Source organism: Salvelinus sp. IW2-2015, linkage group LG8 (genome assembly GCF_002910315.2).
Source record: "Salvelinus sp. IW2-2015 linkage group LG8, ASM291031v2, whole genome shotgun sequence".
In the NCBI taxonomy this organism is placed as follows: Eukaryota; Metazoa; Chordata; class Actinopteri; order Salmoniformes; family Salmonidae; genus Salvelinus; species Salvelinus sp. IW2-2015.
The window spans coordinates 1,463,367-1,481,062 of NC_036848.1; the positions used below are offsets into that span (position 1 = coordinate 1,463,367).

Sequence of the window (17,696 nt, forward strand, 5' to 3'; positions counted from 1 at the left end):
GTTTTAGAGATGTTCAGGACCAGTTTATTACTGGCCACCCATTCCAAAACAGACTGCAACTCTTTGTTAAGGGTTTCAGTGACTTCATTAGCTGTGGTTTCTGATGTGTATAAGTTTGAATCATCAGCATACATGGACACACAGGCTTTGTTTAATGCCAGTGGCAGGTCATTGCTAAAAKTGGAAAAGAGCAGAGGGCCTAGAGAGCTGCCCTGCGGTACACCACACTTTACATGTTTGACATTAGAGAAGCTTCCATTAAAGAAAACCCTTTGAGTTCTAGTAGACAGATAGCTCTGAATCTATCTTATGTCAGAGGTTGAAAAGCCATAACACAGGTTTTTTCAACAACAGGTTATGGTCAATAATATCAAAGGCTGCACTGAAATCTAACAGTACKGCTCCCACAATCTTCTTATTATCAATTTATTTCAACCAATCATCAGTCCTTTGTGTCAGTGCAGTACATGCTGAGAGCCTTTCTCTGTAAGCATGCTGAAAGTCTGTTGTTCATTTGTTTACAGAGAAATAGCATTGTATTTGGTCAAACATAATTTGTTCCATAAGTTTGCCAAGAGCTGGCAGCAAGCTGATAGGTCTGCTGTTGGAACCAGTTTTCCACCTCCCACTCCCACTAACGTTACAAAATTCAAACTTGCAATGCTTTTCTTTCATTTTTTTTTTCTTTTTTGCATGAATACGATGGCTCACTGTTCGTTGGCACTTCCTGCCAAGTTTGCCAATGGCAACATCAAATGGTTTTGTGATGAATAAGCCATCTGATTCGATGAAAGATGGAGTTGAATGTCTTTTTGCCGATAATTTCATTTAAAGTAAAGTTTTTTTCTATCATTCTTTATGTCGTTGATCTTGGCTTCATAATACAGTTTTCTTTTTGTTGAGTTTATTCACATAATTTCTCAATTTACAGTAAGTCAGCCATTCAGATATATAGCCAGACTTATTAGTCACTCATTTTGCCCCATCTCTGTCAACCATTTCAATTCCTCGTCAATCCATGGTGCCTTAACAGTTCTTCTTCCAATTATTAATTAACAGGTGCATGTTTATTAATAATTGGAAGAAGCAATTACATAAATTCATCAAGTGCAGCGTCTGGATATGCAGCGTCTGGATACTCCTTATTAATCACGTCACACCAACAAATATTTTTTACATCATCCACATAAGAGTCACAGCAAGGAGGGGGGAGAGAGAGATGGAAGGAGGGGAGAGAGAGGGAAGGAGGGAAGAGAGGGAAGGAGGGGAGAGAGAGGGAAGGAGGGGGAGAGGAGGGGAGGGGGGAAAGAAATGGAGGAGGGGAGAGAAAGGGAAGGGGGGAGAGAAAGGGGGGGGAAGGAGAGGGGGGGGAGAAAGGGAGGGGGGGGGAGAAAAGGAGGGGGTGAAAGGAAGTTGTTTGTATCCTCTAACCGAATTGACTCTAAATCAAAGTCCACAGGCGAAACAGAAACATTAGCAGCGCATTGACTGTAGTTTGTTTTGATTGGTATTATTTTTTAAATTATCAAATCTTTCCTTTTAATTAACAAGGTACTAGTTAAGTACAATGATTTAACTATGGTAAAATGTAAAGCCTGAGTAAGTTAGGCAACAATAAATTGCTATCCTAGGTAGTCAACTTTTGGGCGCACCCATACTAGCCAGCCAGCTAGATGGAACGCTAAGGACCTAACGTTAGCTAGCGTGCTAGCAAGCAAGCATGTGGAGTTTCTCATAGTTTATACTTCCTAAAAACAATTAAAGTGGTTATTAGCCACAATCAGCACATTGTTAGTATACATATAGGTATAACAATAGTTTGCCAGAATGATCTATATTTTTAAAAAGTGTTGTTATCTTACCACCTCTCGACTAGAGCTCAACTTTCTAGCCGTGTAGAGTCAATCACAACTTCATCCGGGGAACCTTCTTAAACGCCCACCACGTACGACGTGGGTTACGTGATCATGGTAGTTGTAGTTTTTCTTCTTGTCTTACTTCAAGTTGTTAAGAGGTCATTCGGACGCTAGATGGCACTATAAACCATAACGCTTTATAGATAATAATTTATCCCAGAAAAGGACGTACCTCATTACCTTAAACATGCGTTAAATTAAACATATATTTAATTGTTTTATAATCCGGTATGCATAGTTCTCAAATTAACCATGACTAAAGCAACAGTAGTAAGACCATGCGAAAATGTAAACAAGTCATTAGGTTATAATCACAAAATTAGATCATTTAATTCTGATTGATCAGTTTAAATTCAGGATTGGAGGGCTGCTCACCACTGACTGACTGCACGTGTTTTTAAACCTGCTCTTTTAATCTCTTTCTCTCTTATGCACTTTGCACTGTTTTAACTTCCATTCATGTGTATTGTGTAACTACACAGAATTTTTTGGGGAAATGCAACATGTAAAGTCTTGGTCCCATGTTTCATGAACTGAAATAAAAGGTCCCAGAAATGTTCCGTACGCATCTGACTGCAGTTTGGCATCGTAACCAACTTCAGTGGGCAAATGCTCACCTTCGATGGCCACTGGCACAGATGAATCCCGGTTTCAACTGTACCAGGCAGATGGCCGCGTGTATGGCGTTGTTAACAGAGTCCCAAATGGCACCCTTTTCACTTTGTAGCACAGTACCCTGTTCAATAGTAGTGCACTATAAAGGGATTAGGGTGTAATTTGGTATACAGAGAGTGGTTAAGAGGTCAGTGCTGACCAACCACCAGACAACATTGGAACGCAAAGAGGCACCAGTTTATTGCTCTGCCCTCCAAGGGGTTCTGGTGTCAGCCGCGTCACTGTGGCCTGTAAATAGAGCTCTCCCACTGAACTCCTACACCCACACACCACTCTCACCCCTATTCTCCAAGGAGATCCCCTAGAATGCCTGCAGTGTCACCATGGCAATGGTTACAGGCCTGAGGGGGAGGCTGATTATGTCAAGACATGGAGAAGGAGTGAAGCTGAGGGTCAGTGGAGAGAGGGAGAGAAAAGGAGTGACGCTGAGGGTCAGTGGAGAGAGGGAGAGAAAAGGAGTGACGCTGAGGGGCAGTGGAGAGAGGGAGGAAAGGATGACGCTGAGGGGCAGTGGAGAGAGGGGAGGGAGGAAAAGGATGACGCTGAGGGTCAGTGTGAGAGAGGGAGGAGAGGAAAGGAGTGAAGCTGAGGGGCAGTGGAGAGAGGAGGGAGGAAAAGGAGTGACGCTGAGGGGCAGTGGAGAGAGGGAGAGAAAGAATGAAGCTGAGGGGCAGTGGAGAGAGGGGAGAAAAGGAGTGACGCTGAGGGTCAGTGGAGAGAGGGAGGGAGGGAAAAGGAGTGACGCTGAGGGCAGTGGAGAGAGGGAGGGAGGGAAAAGGAGTGACGCTGAGGGGCAGTGAGAGAGGGGAGGGAAAGGAATGAAGCTGAGGGGCAGTGGATGAGAGGGAGAGAAAGGATGAAGCTGAGGGGCAGTGGAGAGAGGAGAGAAAGGAATGAAGCTGAGGGGCAGTGGAGAAGGGAAAAGGAGTGAAGCTGAGGGCATGAGAAGGAGAGAAGGATAAGTGAGGGCAGGGAGAGAGGGGGAGGGAAAGAGTGACGCTGAGGGCAGTGGAGAGAGAGAGGGGAAAGGCAGTGAAGCTTGAGGTCGTGGAGAGAGGGAGGGAGAGAAGGAGTGACGCTGAGGGGCAGTGGAGAGAGAGAGGGAGGGAAAGGAGTGAAGCTGAGGGCAGTGGAGAGAGGGAGGGAGGGAAAAGGAGTGACGCTGAGGGGCAGTGGAGAGAGGGAGGGAGGAAAAGGAGTGACGCTGAGGGTCAGTGGAGACGGGAGGAGGGAAAGAGTGAAGCTGAGGGGCAGTGGAGAGAAGGGAGGGAAAGGAATGAAGCTGAGGGCAGTGAGAGAGGGAGAGAAAGGAATGAAGCTGAGGGGCAGTGGAGAGAGGGAAAAAGGAGTGAAGCTGAGGGGCAGTGGAGAGAGGGGAAAGGAAGTGAAGCTGAGGGCAGTGGAGAGAGGGAGAGAAAAGGAATGAAGCTGATGGGCAGTGGAGAAGGGGGGAGGGAAAAGGGTGAACGCTGAGGGCAGTGGAGAGAGGGAGAGAAAGGAATGAAAGCTGAGGCGGCAGTGGAGAGAGGGAGAGGAAAGGAGTGAAGCTGAGGGCAGTGGAGAGAGGGAAAAAGGAGTGAAGCTGAGGGCAGTGGAGAGAGGGAAAGGATGAAGCTGAGGGGCAGTGGAGAGAGGGGAATGGGAGGGAAGCTGAGGGGCAGTGGAGAGAGGGAGGAAGAAAAGGAGTGAAGCTGAGGGCAGTGGAGAGAGGGAGGAGGGAAAAGGAGTGACGCTGAGGGTCAGTGGGAAGAGGGAGGGAGGGAAAAGGAGAGAAGCTGAGGGGCAGTGGAGAGGGGAGGAGAGAAACAGGAGTGAAGCTGAGGGCAGTGGAGAGGAGGGAGGGAGGAAAAGGAGTGACGCTGAGGGCAGTGGAGAGGAGAAAAGGAGTGACGCTGAGGGCAGTGAGAGAGGGAGAGAGAGAAAAGGAGTGAAGCTGAGGGCAGTGGAGAGAGGAGGAGGGAAAAGGAGTGACGCTGAGGGCAGTGGAGAGAGAGAAAAGGAGTGACGCTGAGGGGAGTGGAGAGAGGTAGGAGGGAAAAGGAGTGAGCGAGGGCAGTGGAGAGAGAAGAAAAGGAGTGACGCTGAGGGGGCAGTGGAGAGAGAGAAGGAAAAGGAGTGACGCTGAGGGGCATGGAGAGAGGAGGAGAGGAGAAGGGTGACGCTGAGGTCAGTGAGAGAGGAGGAGAGAAAGGAGATGACGCTGAGGGTAGGGAGAGGGGAGGAGAAAAGAGTGACGCTGAGGGTCAGTGGAGAGAGGGAGGAGAGAAAAGGAGTGACGCTGAGGGTCAGTGGAGAAAGAAGGGTAGGAGAAAGGGAAAAGGAAAAAAAAGGGGACAAATGGAGGGCAGTGGAGAGAGGGGAGAGGAGGAAGGAGTGACGCTGAGGGCAGTGGAAAGAGAGGGAGGGAAAGGATGAAGCTGAGGGGCAGTGAAGGAGGGAGGGAGAGGAAAGAGTGAAGCTGAGGGGCAGTGGAGAGGAGAGGGGAAAGGAGTGAAGCTGAGGGGCAGTGGAGAGAGGGGAAGGAGTGAAGCTGAGGGGCAGTGGAGATGAGGGAAAGGAGTGAAGCTGAGGGGCAGTGGAGAAGGGGAAAGGAGTGAGCTGAGGGGCAGTGGAAGAGAGGAGGTTAGGAATAAGCTGAGGGGCAGTGGAGAGGAGGGGAGAGAGAAAAGGAGTGAACGCTGAGGGTCAGTGGAGAGAGGGGGAGGAGAGAAAGGAGTGACGCTGAGGGTCAAGTGTGAGAGAGGGAGGGAGGGAAAAGGAGTGACGCTGAGGGGCAGTGGAGAGAGGGAGAGAAAAGGAGTGAGAAGAGGACAATAGTGTGTTAGTAGAGCAGGACAGCTTTGTCTGGAGGACGACATCTCATGATGCTGATAACGAGTTGTTTGGTTATTAAGACAGCTCTCTATTCTAAAATACTGTGACCAGTGGCAGACTATTCACTATATAGTGCACTACTCATGACCAGGGCACATAGGTATCTGATTAAAAGTAGTGCACTATATAGGGAATAGAGTGTAATTTGGGATGCAATCAACCATACTGTGACCATCCTGATGTCTGGGGAAAGTGATTGTGGAGACGGCCAGCGACCGCAAGACAAAAGAACAGCTGTGCATACACTCTAAAGAATACCTGCCCTGCAGTTCCTTATTGTGTTTAAACAAAAACAGTCCTTTAATGAGGTGAAACAACACACACCCGGAGTGATTAGCATCTTTATTTTTTACAAATGCACTCATTGTCGCCATGGATCACAATTCATGTCGTTCAATTTAAGTTAACATCTCTTTTTTTGATATAAACATCAGCAGTAGAATATTACAGTGAGTATCCTAGCAACAGGTCTCCTCTTCACTTGTTAAAGTGCATCAGAATGAAGAGCACATTCAAGACTACCAACAAAATCGATCAATTACCAATAATCAATTCAATATCATACTGATTGATTGCTGATTGGGCAAACAAATAGGCCGAGGTGAGAAAGCAACGAAAGAGAAAGAAGGGTCACAGTCTGAGTCTGGTCCATGCATCTAAATCAGTTCGAAATACACTTCTCAGACTACACACTCAAATCATTGAAGACTCAGAAATGACAATCCACAGAGGAGCTGGACTGATCAAGTATGGTGGTCCCCAATGGCTTCCTATTCCCTACATGGTGCACTACCTTTGACCAGAGCGCTATTGGCTCCTGTCAAAAGTAGTGCACTATGCCCTGACAAATTGAGGCTGTTCTGAGGGTAAAAAGGGAGGTGGTGCAACTTAATATTAGGATATTTGGTATACTCAATGTATAGGGAATAGGGCGCCATTTAGGACACAACTAAAGTTAAATAAATTAACCCCTTGAAAAAAAAATGCCATTTTCAACATACACCCTAAAAAAACTAGTTGATGAGAATGATCTGTTGGACGACCAAGGCACAGAGGAGGCCGCAGTGCCACATAATTCTAAATTAAGGATTTTCTACAAATGAACAAGGTCAGAGAAACACATTTCAGGAGCTTGACAAAGTCCAGGTTAGGTGTGTGTGTGTGTGTGTGTGTGGGGGGGGGGGGGGGGTAGTCTCTCCCTGAAGTGCCCTGGTGACTGCACAGGACACTAGTGGATGGAGGAGTGTGTAGAACAGAAGACATTTCTATCTACAGTGACAGTACAGCCCATATGCAAAATAGAACCGCTGTAGAGTGGTGTAGTGGCAGGCATTTTGTTGGAGTTGCAGTCCTTTGTTATCTTCCCAGCAGACAAGAACGTGTATGGGAGAGACCAAAGGGAAAACACCCCATCGATTCTGGACAAGCTGAATAGAGTCTGAATGGACCAGTAACTACCTACTCCGCCAGAACAGAGAGGTCTGATACAATTCACCAAGTCATTTATTGATTCCCACATACATGTACAATGGACACAAACACACATAGGTACGTGTATGTGTGTAAGTAAGACTACTGTATAAAGTTGAAAAAGTGGTATGATCTGCCATGATCACTTCCACATGGGTGAGGATGCAGGACGGTCCATTTTAGGCCCAGGTATCCGTGTTGCTGTGGGGGTTTTGCAGGCAGAAACAGCAGCTCTAGAGGGCTCTGTGCCGGGGCTCGTCTTGGCCGTTTTAGTCCTGGCCGCAGCTATAATAGCTGTACGAATGGTTTTAGCTGTAGCAGAGGGGCTGTGTGTGGAGCGGGGCTGAGAGGAGTGTTGGGTCTCAGAGTTGGAGGTGGGGGCAAGACGTTTGGTCACCCTGAGAGGGGAGCCCCTGACAAAGGCTGGCTGGGTAGTAGCTGTACTACTAGTGGTGCTGGTGCTAGAAGTCCTCTCCCTCTCTGGTCCAAGCCCCAGCCCAGCTCTCTCTGATACCCGGCGGGTCAAGGTGGATTTCCCTGGGACCAGCTGCTGGTTCTCACCCCCAGCCTGGCTCCGCTCACTCCTGGTGCTACTGCTCCGCTTCACCTCTGTCTGGGTAGTAGTAGGACGTGTGATGGGGGAGGAGCGTATGGAGGCGCTGCGTATGGACGGGGACGCCAGACGAGTGGAACGTGGTGTAGTCTGTAAATTAGGATTTGGGACAGGGCCAGTGGGTGTCTGTGTCTCTGGTTTGGAAATTAAACGGGCTCTATGGATGCCTGTATCGTTAGGCAGACGTGCACGGGGTACCAAGCCCCTCTTAGCCCCTCCTCGGACAACAGGGGTGTTCCCCCCGCTCCGAGAGTCCTCTTTCCCCATTGGAAGTCCGGCACCAGCCCCTGGAGTCTCCGCCTGCCTCTCTTTCCTCCACTTGGAGCAGAGGCTGGGTGGGGCTTTGGGGAGGGGTGTGGTGGGAGGAGGGGATAGGTTGTCATAGGAACGCAGGCCTCGGACCAGGGTGTGGCACTCCAGGGTTTCGCCCACACGTGGGTATGACCGGTCCCTCTCCCTGTCAGGGCTGCAGACCTCTGGGCATTGATGTGCCCGCTGTGGGCTCAGCTCTGGTAGGCTGGGAGGCAGCCATCTCTGTTCCACTGGTGTAGAGCGAGATTCTGTTTCCCTCTGCTGGGTTGTTCCCCCCTCAGGTGAAAGCCTCAGCTCCAAGGCACCACCACTTCCTTGTGTGGTCTCCTTGGCTCCCTTAGACTCCTGCAATTGGACACCGTCTGGGGCGTCAGTGGCCATGGATGATTTTGATTGGCTCTCAAAGGGCTGCTCAGTCACCTCAGTGACCGTTGACCCGGTGAGAGGAGCGAGGTCAGGGTCCTGATGCGCTGCGTCTCTGACTGAGGTGTCTGTGTGTTTCGCCTGAGAAACAGGGGTAGGGTCAGTCCTCTCTAGGTCATACCTGTGTCTAAGACCAATGGTATTTCTTCTAACACTGGGGATGGCAGTAGTGGTAGTGGAGGAGTGTCTATGAGGACTGGCCATAGACTTAGTGGTCAGTACATACTGGTCAGGGCTGGCATCAACTGTCCGTTCATGGTGAGTTTCAGTCACTTGAGCCGTTGGTGCGAGTCGGCTTTCAATGATGTTAGTAGCAATTCCATGTTGGGTTTGGGTGACATATGCAATAATGTCCTGCCTGTTTTGGGGGACATTGAATCTACGTCCACACTGGGTTTGAGTGACATTAGAAGTCAGTTCATGTTGAGTTTGTGAGACTTGAGTCGGAGTTGTCCCCTCATGATTTGGTCTCTTAGTCTCCAGGACTGGTTGGTGCTGACGGACCAGGGGCTCTGTCCTGGTCTCTGTCCCCAGGGACAGCCTCTCCTGGCTGGGGTAGGTGGGGCAGGGAAGCCCTGGGGAGGTCTGGGGGTGGATGGAGGTATTACGGAGGTTGGAGGAGTTGTTGAGGTGGGGATTTGTCTGAAGAGGAGCGGAGGTGGTGTTCTGGAGGAGATGAGAGTTGTAGTTCTGGAGGTGGTGGGAGTGCCTGCGGTTCTCCTGGCTTCTAAGGCTGCGCTGGCTCCAGGTGTGGCTCAGGTTCTCAAGGGTTCTCTCCAGGTCATCCTGGTTCTTCTGGGTTCCCAGTGGGGACACCCGACCCAGAACCACACCCAGGTCCAGCCCTGTACACACGGCCACAGAACGACGCTTCTCCACCATCTCACGCTCCATCCGCTTCTGCTCCTTCTGTTCCCGCTCTGCGTTTTCCTGAGAGGGAACAGGATGAGTTACATTAGTTTATGGTAGAAGAAACATCAAGTATACATTTATCAGCACAGCATCTACGCCTCCATCTTCTCTGTCTTTTTGTCCTCATCAGTCTAACTCCTGTCTTATATACACACACACTATATTTTTACATTGTAGAATACCAAAGACATCAAAACCATGAAATGACACATGAAATCATGTAGTAACCAAAAAACGTGTTAAACAAATCAAAATCTATTTTAGATTCTTCAAATTAGCCACCATTTGCTTTGCACACTCTTGGCGTTCTCTGAACCAGCTTCATGAGGAACGCTTTTCCTACAGTCTTGAAGGAGGTTCCACATATGCTGAGCACTTGTTGGCTGATTTTCCCTCACTCTGCGGTCCAACTCAAATCGGGTGATTGTGGKGGCCAGGTCATCTGATGCAGCACTCCATCACTCTCCGTAGTCAAATAGCCCTTACARAGCCTGGAGGTGTGTTTTGGGTCATTGTTCTGTTGAAAAACAAATGATAGTCCCACTAAGGAAAAACCAGATGGGATGGCATATCACTGCAGAATGCTGTGGTAGCCATGCTGGATAAGTGTGCCTTGAATTCTAAATAAATCACTGACAGTATCACCAGCAAAGTACCATCACACCTCCTCCTCCATGCTTCACGGTGGGAACCACACCTCCTCCTCCATGCTTCACGGTGGGAACCACACCTCCTCCATGCTTCACGGTGGGAACCACACCTCCTCCTCCATGCTTTCACGGTGGAACCACACCTCCTCCTCCATGCTTCACGTTGGGAACCACACCTCCTCCTCCTCCATGCTTCACGTTGGGAACCACACCTCCTCCTCCATGCTTCACGTTGGGAACCACACCTCCTCCTCCTCCATGCTTCACGTTGGGAACCACACATGCAGAGATCATCCGTTCAGCTACTCTGCGTCTCACAAAGACACGGCAGTTGGAACCAAAAGTCTCACATTTGGTCTCATCACACCAAAGGACAGATTTCCGCCGGTCTAATGTCCATTGCTCGTGTTTCTTGGCCCAAGCAAGTCTCTTCTTATTGTTGGTGTACTTTAGTAGTGGTTTTCTTTGCAGCAATTTGACCATGAAGGCATGACTTACTCAGTCTCCTCTGAACAGTTGATGTTGAGATGTGTCTGTTACTTGAACTCTGTGAAGCATTTATTTGGGCTGCAATCTGTGGCGCAGTTAACTCTAATGAACTTGTCCTCTGCAGTAGAGGTAACTCTGGGTCTCCCTTTCCTGTGGCGGTCCTCATGAGCCAGTTTAATCATAGCGCTTGATGGTTTTTGCAACTGCAAATTTTCCAGATTGACTGACCTTCATGTCTTAAACTAATGATGGACTGTCGTTTCTCTCTTCCACAAATTAACAAGTCATATTTGTTAATTGAAATGCATTCCAGGTGACTTCCTCAGGAAGCAGGTTGAGAGAATGCCGAGTGTGCAAAGCTGTCATCAAGGCAAAGTAGCCATAGCCAAAGTAGCCATGGCTACTTTGAAGAATCTCAAATATATTTTGATTTGTTTAACACTTTTTTGGTCACTACATGATTCCATAGTTTTGATGTCTTCATAACTATCTGCCCAAGCTACAAAGTCAGAAGCCCAACCTCGTCCTCTTCTTAAAATCAGATTTTAAACCCAACCCTAAGTCTAACCCAAACCTTGAATTAAGACCAAAAGGCTCATTTTAGTTGTTTTCATAAATGTTTACAATGTGGACTTTGGCCATGTAGTGGGAACCCATAGAGACAGTTTGATGTAAATCAGTCGGTCTCACCTGTACGGCTCTTTGGAAGCGAAGGCAGAAGGAGTGGAAGACCCTGCAGGCCTCCTCCAGTTTAAAGATGCTGTCATCCTCACAGAAGAATTCAACCAGAGCCTGACTGGACATCCTCATCCCCTCCACCTCATCCTCTGCTTCCTTCAGACGCTCCTCTGCCACCTAGAGAGAGAGAGAGAGAGAGAAAGGGAGATTAGACTCACTGTTTTGACCAAGGAGGAAGAATATGGTGAGAAGAGACTCAAAGTTAACCAAAGCCATGTGAGTTTCAATGTTGTTCTTTGTGAGTTCATAAATTCTCACTTCATTAGACACCATAGATCAGTGTTAAATAATTATGTATGTTCTAGATCAGTGTTAAATAATTATGTATGTTCTAGATCAGTGTTAAATAATTATGTATGTTCTAGATCAGTGTGTGTTCTAAATCCATGTTCTAGAATCTAGTTCAGTACCTCCAGGAAAGACCGTGTGAGCTGCTGGATCTCTGCCTCCGTCTGGACACTGATCCTGAGAGATACCAGACGACTGTGGAGCCTGGATAGATCCTCTACTACCAACTCCTCACACAACCTATAGGAAGACAGAGACAAGAGATGCATTACTTGACATGACATTTAAAAGGTAGATTCAGTGATATGAGATAGACGCAGAAAGTAAACAGCATAAGTGGGTCAATTTCCGTAACTAAGAACGTTGAAGCGCGAGGCTCAACTACTCCCTGACTATCACACTGAACAGGCTGAATGAAGCAAATCCGTACACATGCGCAGATACTGTTTGTGACTGTGTTGCATCTCACTTATCTCAATATCTCCGGTGCTGCTTGTGGCAACGTCATTTCGCAGAGTTTACCTTTATAGATGATAGTAAAGTGATTGCTGCGAGATTCTGTGACCCAAAAAATAGATGGCGTCTATTCCAAAAGTTGGCCAAACTGCAAATGTACGCTGGATAAAACCTTGTGTTTTTAACCACAACCCAACCTGCTTCTGCGATCCATGAGAGACTACGAGGCAAAGTAAACCATATGGGAATCTGTGTTTCAGAAGATGCTGTTACTTAGATTCTAACTCAAAGCAGTGGTTCCCAAGCTGTGACCTACATAAAGCTGTTACTTTAACTCAAAGCAGTGTTTCCCAAGCTGTGACCTACATAAAGCTGTTACTTACTCAAGCAGTGTTTCCCAAGCTTGACCGTACTTAAAGCTTTACTTTAACTCAAAGCAGTGTTTCTCAAGCTGTGACCTACATAAAGCTGTTACTTTAACTCAAAGCAGTGGTTCCCAAGCTGTGACCTACATAAAGCTGTTATTTAACTCAAAGCAGTGGTTCCCAAGCTGTGACCTACATAAAGCTGTTACTTTAACTCAAAGCAGTGGTTCCCAAGCTGTGACCTACATAAAGCTGTTACTTTAACTCAAAGCAGTGGTTCCCAAGCTGTGACCTACATAAAGCTGTTATTTTAACTCAAAGCAGTGGTTCCCAAGCTGTGACCTACATAAAGCTGTTATTTTCCTCTGACAGACATCTTAATAAATCCAAAATGTCCCCTTTGGCTCCACCCCAGCAGGAGCGAGGCTGTCGCTCATTACTAGGTCCTGACTGACTTACAGTAACACCGATACCCACAGAGTAACTGACAGTAAGGGTGCGTCCCAAATGGCACCCTATTCCCAATATAGTGCATTGACAAAAAGTACTAGGTGCCATTTGGGACTCAATCTAAGTGTCCTACATAGCTAACCAAACCCAAAACCCCAACAGAACCGTAATACTGGATTGAAACAGAAATGTTGTCATGAGCCATATTAAAACAAGGGGATAGCTATATCACTAACAGCTGGACAGTGCTCCAGTACTGTAACACAATACAGTCCTGTTGAAACGGGTCTTTTTGGGCGTAGTGTGTGTGTCTGTGTGAGATAGCAGCCTGCTGGGGCGTCTTGATTTTATAGGACGGATCTCCCAGAAGCATCCAAAACACCACGGGCCACGTTCAAACACTTCAGATTCCTTCCTTCCTTCCTTCCTCTCTTTAATTAATTACAGATCTGCTGGACTGGTTAAAAGCAAGGAAATGGAAACCTTGCTTTACAAGCAGCTCACGTAAATATCTGTGTTTGTCCCAAGGTACACTAACTATTAGAACAAGGACGCGTTCAGCAGGACAACGTTTTGGAACGTTCGGATAGAAATAGGTAACATAGAAAAAATATGCCTCTCTGACGTGTAGACCAAGGAATCATGTTGGCTCTATTCATGGCAATTCTATCTGCAACAACAATTTTTGGCAGCTGAACGTGGCCCAGTCTCTTTGAGGGAGGAGGGTATGTATTATTGGCCCTTACTAACCTGGAGGCGGGGCCGACATGTCCTAGTTGGCCAGGAAACGACAGTAAACTTTGGTCCTTTTTCACCGCTTCCTGTGGAGACAGAGACAGAGCTGATCCAGTTATTGTTTCACACAGCGAGCCGTCATAATTCTGGATGAATCATTGCATTGTGTCACGATTCAGTGTGTTGATATGGTTATTGTGAACGTAATAATTCATGGTTGGTCAAATACAACAAATACCCAACACATAGTTTGAAAGAGATTCTGAAGACCCGTTTCATCTGTGCCAATTGAACAATTCTGCGATATAACAAGTGTCAAGTTTTTAAAAGGAAACTAAAATGTGCAGTCTGTCAGATGGTTGTTAGTCTTCAGTAAATAGTAGTCTGGGATTCATTCTGTCATTGAACTGCATCTAGTGAGGTTCTTTAGATGTGGCATATTAATGCTTTAGCTTAAGTCTTCACTGAAAGATAAATTCAAGTCAAGCACTTCAAGGGTCTCCTCTTCACTGCAGTGTGACTTACACTGAGTGCACAAAACATTATGAACACCTGCTCTTTCCATGACAGACTGACCAGGTGAATCCAGGTGAAAGCTATGATCCCTTATTGACGTAAGCAGTTTAATCCACTTCAATCAGTGTATATGAAGGGAAGTAGACAGGTTAAAGAAGGATTTTTAAGCCTTGAGACAATTGAGACGGATTGTGTATGTGTGCCATTCAGAGGATGAATGGGCAAGACAAAAGATTGAAGTGATTTTGAACAGGGTAGTAGGTGTCTGGTGCACCGCTTTGAGTGTCAAACTACAACGGTGCTGTTTTTTATTTTTTACACTCAACAGTTTCCTGTGTGTATCAGGAATAGCCCACCACCCAAAGGACATCCAGCCAACTTGACACAACTGTGGGAAGCATTGGAGTCAACATGGGTCAGCATCCCTGTGGAACGCTTTCAACACCTTGTATAGAGTCCATGCCCCGACGAATTGATGCTGTTCTGAGGGCGAAAGCGGGTACAACTCAATATTAGGAAGGTGTATATTGGACTACATCAGGGTAGGAGTGCAGAACTACAGTAGGATCAGTTTTGCATTTTAGATGACAAGGAATACAGCTATTGTGCACAAGAAGTACCTGATCCTAGATCAGGTCTTACCATGGCCACGAAGTGCAGGAGGTTCATGCCTGGCTTGTTGGCTTTAGTGTCGGCCAGTTTGAGCAGGGAAGGGATTCGGAACCCCGCTGCGTTGCCTGCGTACCCACCCTGAGGTCAAATACAGTAGGTCAGTGAAAATAGGTCTCACACACACACACACACACCTGACATCTTAAACAAACACAACATTACAAAACCCAGGTGCAGCCAGAGTGACGCTCTGGAACACACCCCAGTGCAGACCCTAGTCCTACACCGGGAGCATTGTGCACACAGATAAAGGACGTCTCTCTCTTTCAACTGAAAGGTAAAAAGAAAGGAGGAGAAGAAAAAGTATAATACTCACAGCGTTCATGTAGTTTCCTGCCTTCAGAACCAGACGGAGGATGGAGTGCAGCTCAGGACAGCTCAACAGCTCTAAGAGAGAGACACAGAGAGACAGAGACACAGAGAGAGAGAGAGAGAGACAGAGACAGAGATAGACAGACAGGTGATTAAAGGAGAAACTAACACCCCCCCCTTGCTGGTGATTAAAGCGGAAACTAACCCCCCCCCCCCGCTGATTAAAGGGGAAACTGATTAAAGGGGTGGGGGCGCTGATGAATAGCAGTAGGCCATGTTTGTGTCCCAAATGGCTCCCTATACCTTTTATAGTGCACTACTTTTTACCAGGGCCCATAGGGATCCCTATGTAGGGAATAGGGTGCCATTTGGGATGTATTGGTAGTATCTAAAAAGGGGAAGTAGATGGGCCACAATTAAAGGGACGGTGATGAGTAGTAGTGTAAAGTAAAACTAACTCAACTAAATAACTTCCACCATTTCATACTGAGCTCCAACAAGACAAGAGCACTAAAAGGGGAAGTGAACGGTACGGAAGGGAACGGCCACAAAAGAGTTTGAAGGGGCGGTGATAGGGAGTAGAGTAGACCCAAATGGCACCCTATTCCCTATGGGAGAGCCCTATGGAACCTGGTCAAAAGTAGTACACTATATAGGCGATAGGGCACCATTTGGGACATATCCATTTACTAAAAAGCCCCTGTTGATGGTTTACCTCTGGCCGCCTCCCTCAGACATCTGGCTGCCAGACAGAGAGAGGTCACAGCAGGGTCAAACTCCTCCTGCAGGATCATGGCGTCCAGACGCAGACGAAAGCTAACAGTGTAGAAAAGGGGAGGAGAGGATGAAAGTGGTCAGAGCCTTATCGAACATCAGACACACATCAGCACAGAGTGGAAAGTCAGGGAATCAGACATTAGTGTGTTGAGGGTGGGAGTCACTGCAGAAATGAGAAACAGCAGATAAACTGGCATATTTCGCAACATAGTTTGAACTTCAAGGTTAGGGTTTGTAATAGTTGTTATCACAGTGAAGTGATAACAGTGCTAGGGGGTGTGTGGTATACCTGGGGACGTCCACTAGCAGAATCATGAAGAGGTCAGACTCCCCAAGCCCACTGCGTTCTTCCGTGAACCTCTTCAGGCGAGCCTCCTGTATAAACACCCAGACGGACAGCTTAGAGATATTATCAGTTAGCTTTCCTGTTACAGTCTACAAACCTCATTCCTTTTACTGGGAATTCCACCTGGGTTTCATTTAATAGAATCTCCCGAAATAATGTTTAGAATTTAAAGCTTTGCTTTCGAGTCCAGTGGTAGAACCCCCATCGCCCAGAATGAGTCCAGTGGTAGAACCCCCATCGCCCAGAATGAGGCCAGTGGTAGAACCCCCATCGCCCAGAATGAGTCAGTGGTAGAACCCCCATCGCCCAGAATGAGTCCAGTGGTAGAACCCCCATCGCCCAGAATGAGGCCAGTGGTAGACACCCCATCGCCCAGAATGAGTCCAGTGTAGAACCACCATCGCCCAGAATGAGTCCAGTGGTAGAACCCCATCGCCCAGAATGAGTCCATGTGGTAGAACCCCCATCGCCAGGATGAGTCCAGTGGTAGAAGCCCCATCACCCAGGATGAGTCGTGGTAGAACCCCATCGCCCAGAATGAGTCCAGTGGTAGAAACCCCCATCACCCAGATGATTCCATGTAGAACCCCCATCGCCCAGAATGAGTCCAGTGGTAGAACCCCATCGCCCAGGAATGAGTCCAGTGGTAGAACCCCATCGCCCCAGAATGAGTCCAGTGGTAGAAACCCCCATCGCCCAGGATGAGTCCAGTGGTAGAACCCCCATCGCCCCAGAATGAGTCCAGTGGTAGAACCCCCATCGCCCAGGATGAGGTCCAGTGGTAGAACCCCCATCGCCCAGGATGAGTCCAGTGGTAGACCCCATCGCCCAGGATGAGTCCAGTGGTAGAACCCCATCACCCAGGATGAGTTCCAGTGGTAGAACCCCATCACCCAGGATGAGTCCAGTGGTAGAACCCCCATCACCCAGGATGAGTCCAGTGTAGAACCCCCATCGCCAGAATGAGTCCAGTGGTAGAACCCCCATCGCCAGAATGGAGTCCAGTGTTAGAACCCCCATCGCCCAGGATGAGTCCAGTGGTAGAACCCCCATCGCCCAGGATGAGTCCAGTGGTAGAACCCCCATCACCCAGGATGAGTCCAGTTGGTAGAACCCCCAGTCACCCAATAGTCCAGTAGGGTAGAAACCCCCATCACCCAGGATAACTCATTCTTATGTATTTTACATTCCTATAACCATGTCCGTATACAACAACACGTGCAGCCATTGGGAACATGTTTTACCAGAAAGCATTGTCAGTAAGCCTTTCACAAGTCTGAGACGGTGTAATGGCAAACTGTTGATCTGGATAATGAGAACTAGATGAATAGAGGTGGGGGGGGGGGGGGGGGCTACAGGCTAGTCAGTGTTGTGTGCAGTAGAACTACGGTGTGTCGGAGAGGACACAGAGCAAAGTCTTTACCCGTCGGGCGTCAGGCAGCAGTTTGCAGAGCTCAGACAGTTTCTCGGCCCCTAGCGGGTCCCGACCCCCTGCCGGATATCCTTAACATCTCCTGGACAGCCCTGTAGAAACATGACAACACACATCAGCTCTATGGTGACCTCACTTCTCACTACACACACACACCACATCTGTGGGGTTTAGGGAAATTTTGTTCAGTCACAGAGGATGGAAGTTACTGATATACTGAGGTGATTCAAGATGACACCAATTATTTACGAAATTAATAAACAAGGGTATCATGC

At 47.8% G+C, this 17,696-nt stretch overlaps 1 protein-coding gene and 1 pseudogene across 3 annotated transcripts in view; both read right to left on the bottom strand.

Moving 5' to 3' along the window:
* Positions 1 to 17,696, bottom strand: part of LOC111967201 (rho-related GTP-binding protein RhoG) — a 298,978-nt gene that overhangs the window by 4,370 nt on the left and 276,912 nt on the right. The window contains exon 1 of one of the 3 annotated variants that reach the window (XM_023992069.3): positions 1,863 to 1,940. The exons of 1 other annotated variant lie outside the window; for it this stretch is intronic. The gene's annotated coding sequence lies outside the window, so the exon portion shown is untranslated. Of the gene's footprint in view, positions 1 to 1,862; positions 1,941 to 17,696 lie in introns of those variants that run through there. One more of the 3 variants, XM_024147203.2, reaches the window with a different exon arrangement.
* The window catches only part of LOC111967202 (FH2 domain-containing protein 1-like), a 34,222-nt pseudogene continuing 22,314 nt past the window's right edge, over positions 5,789 to 17,696 (bottom strand).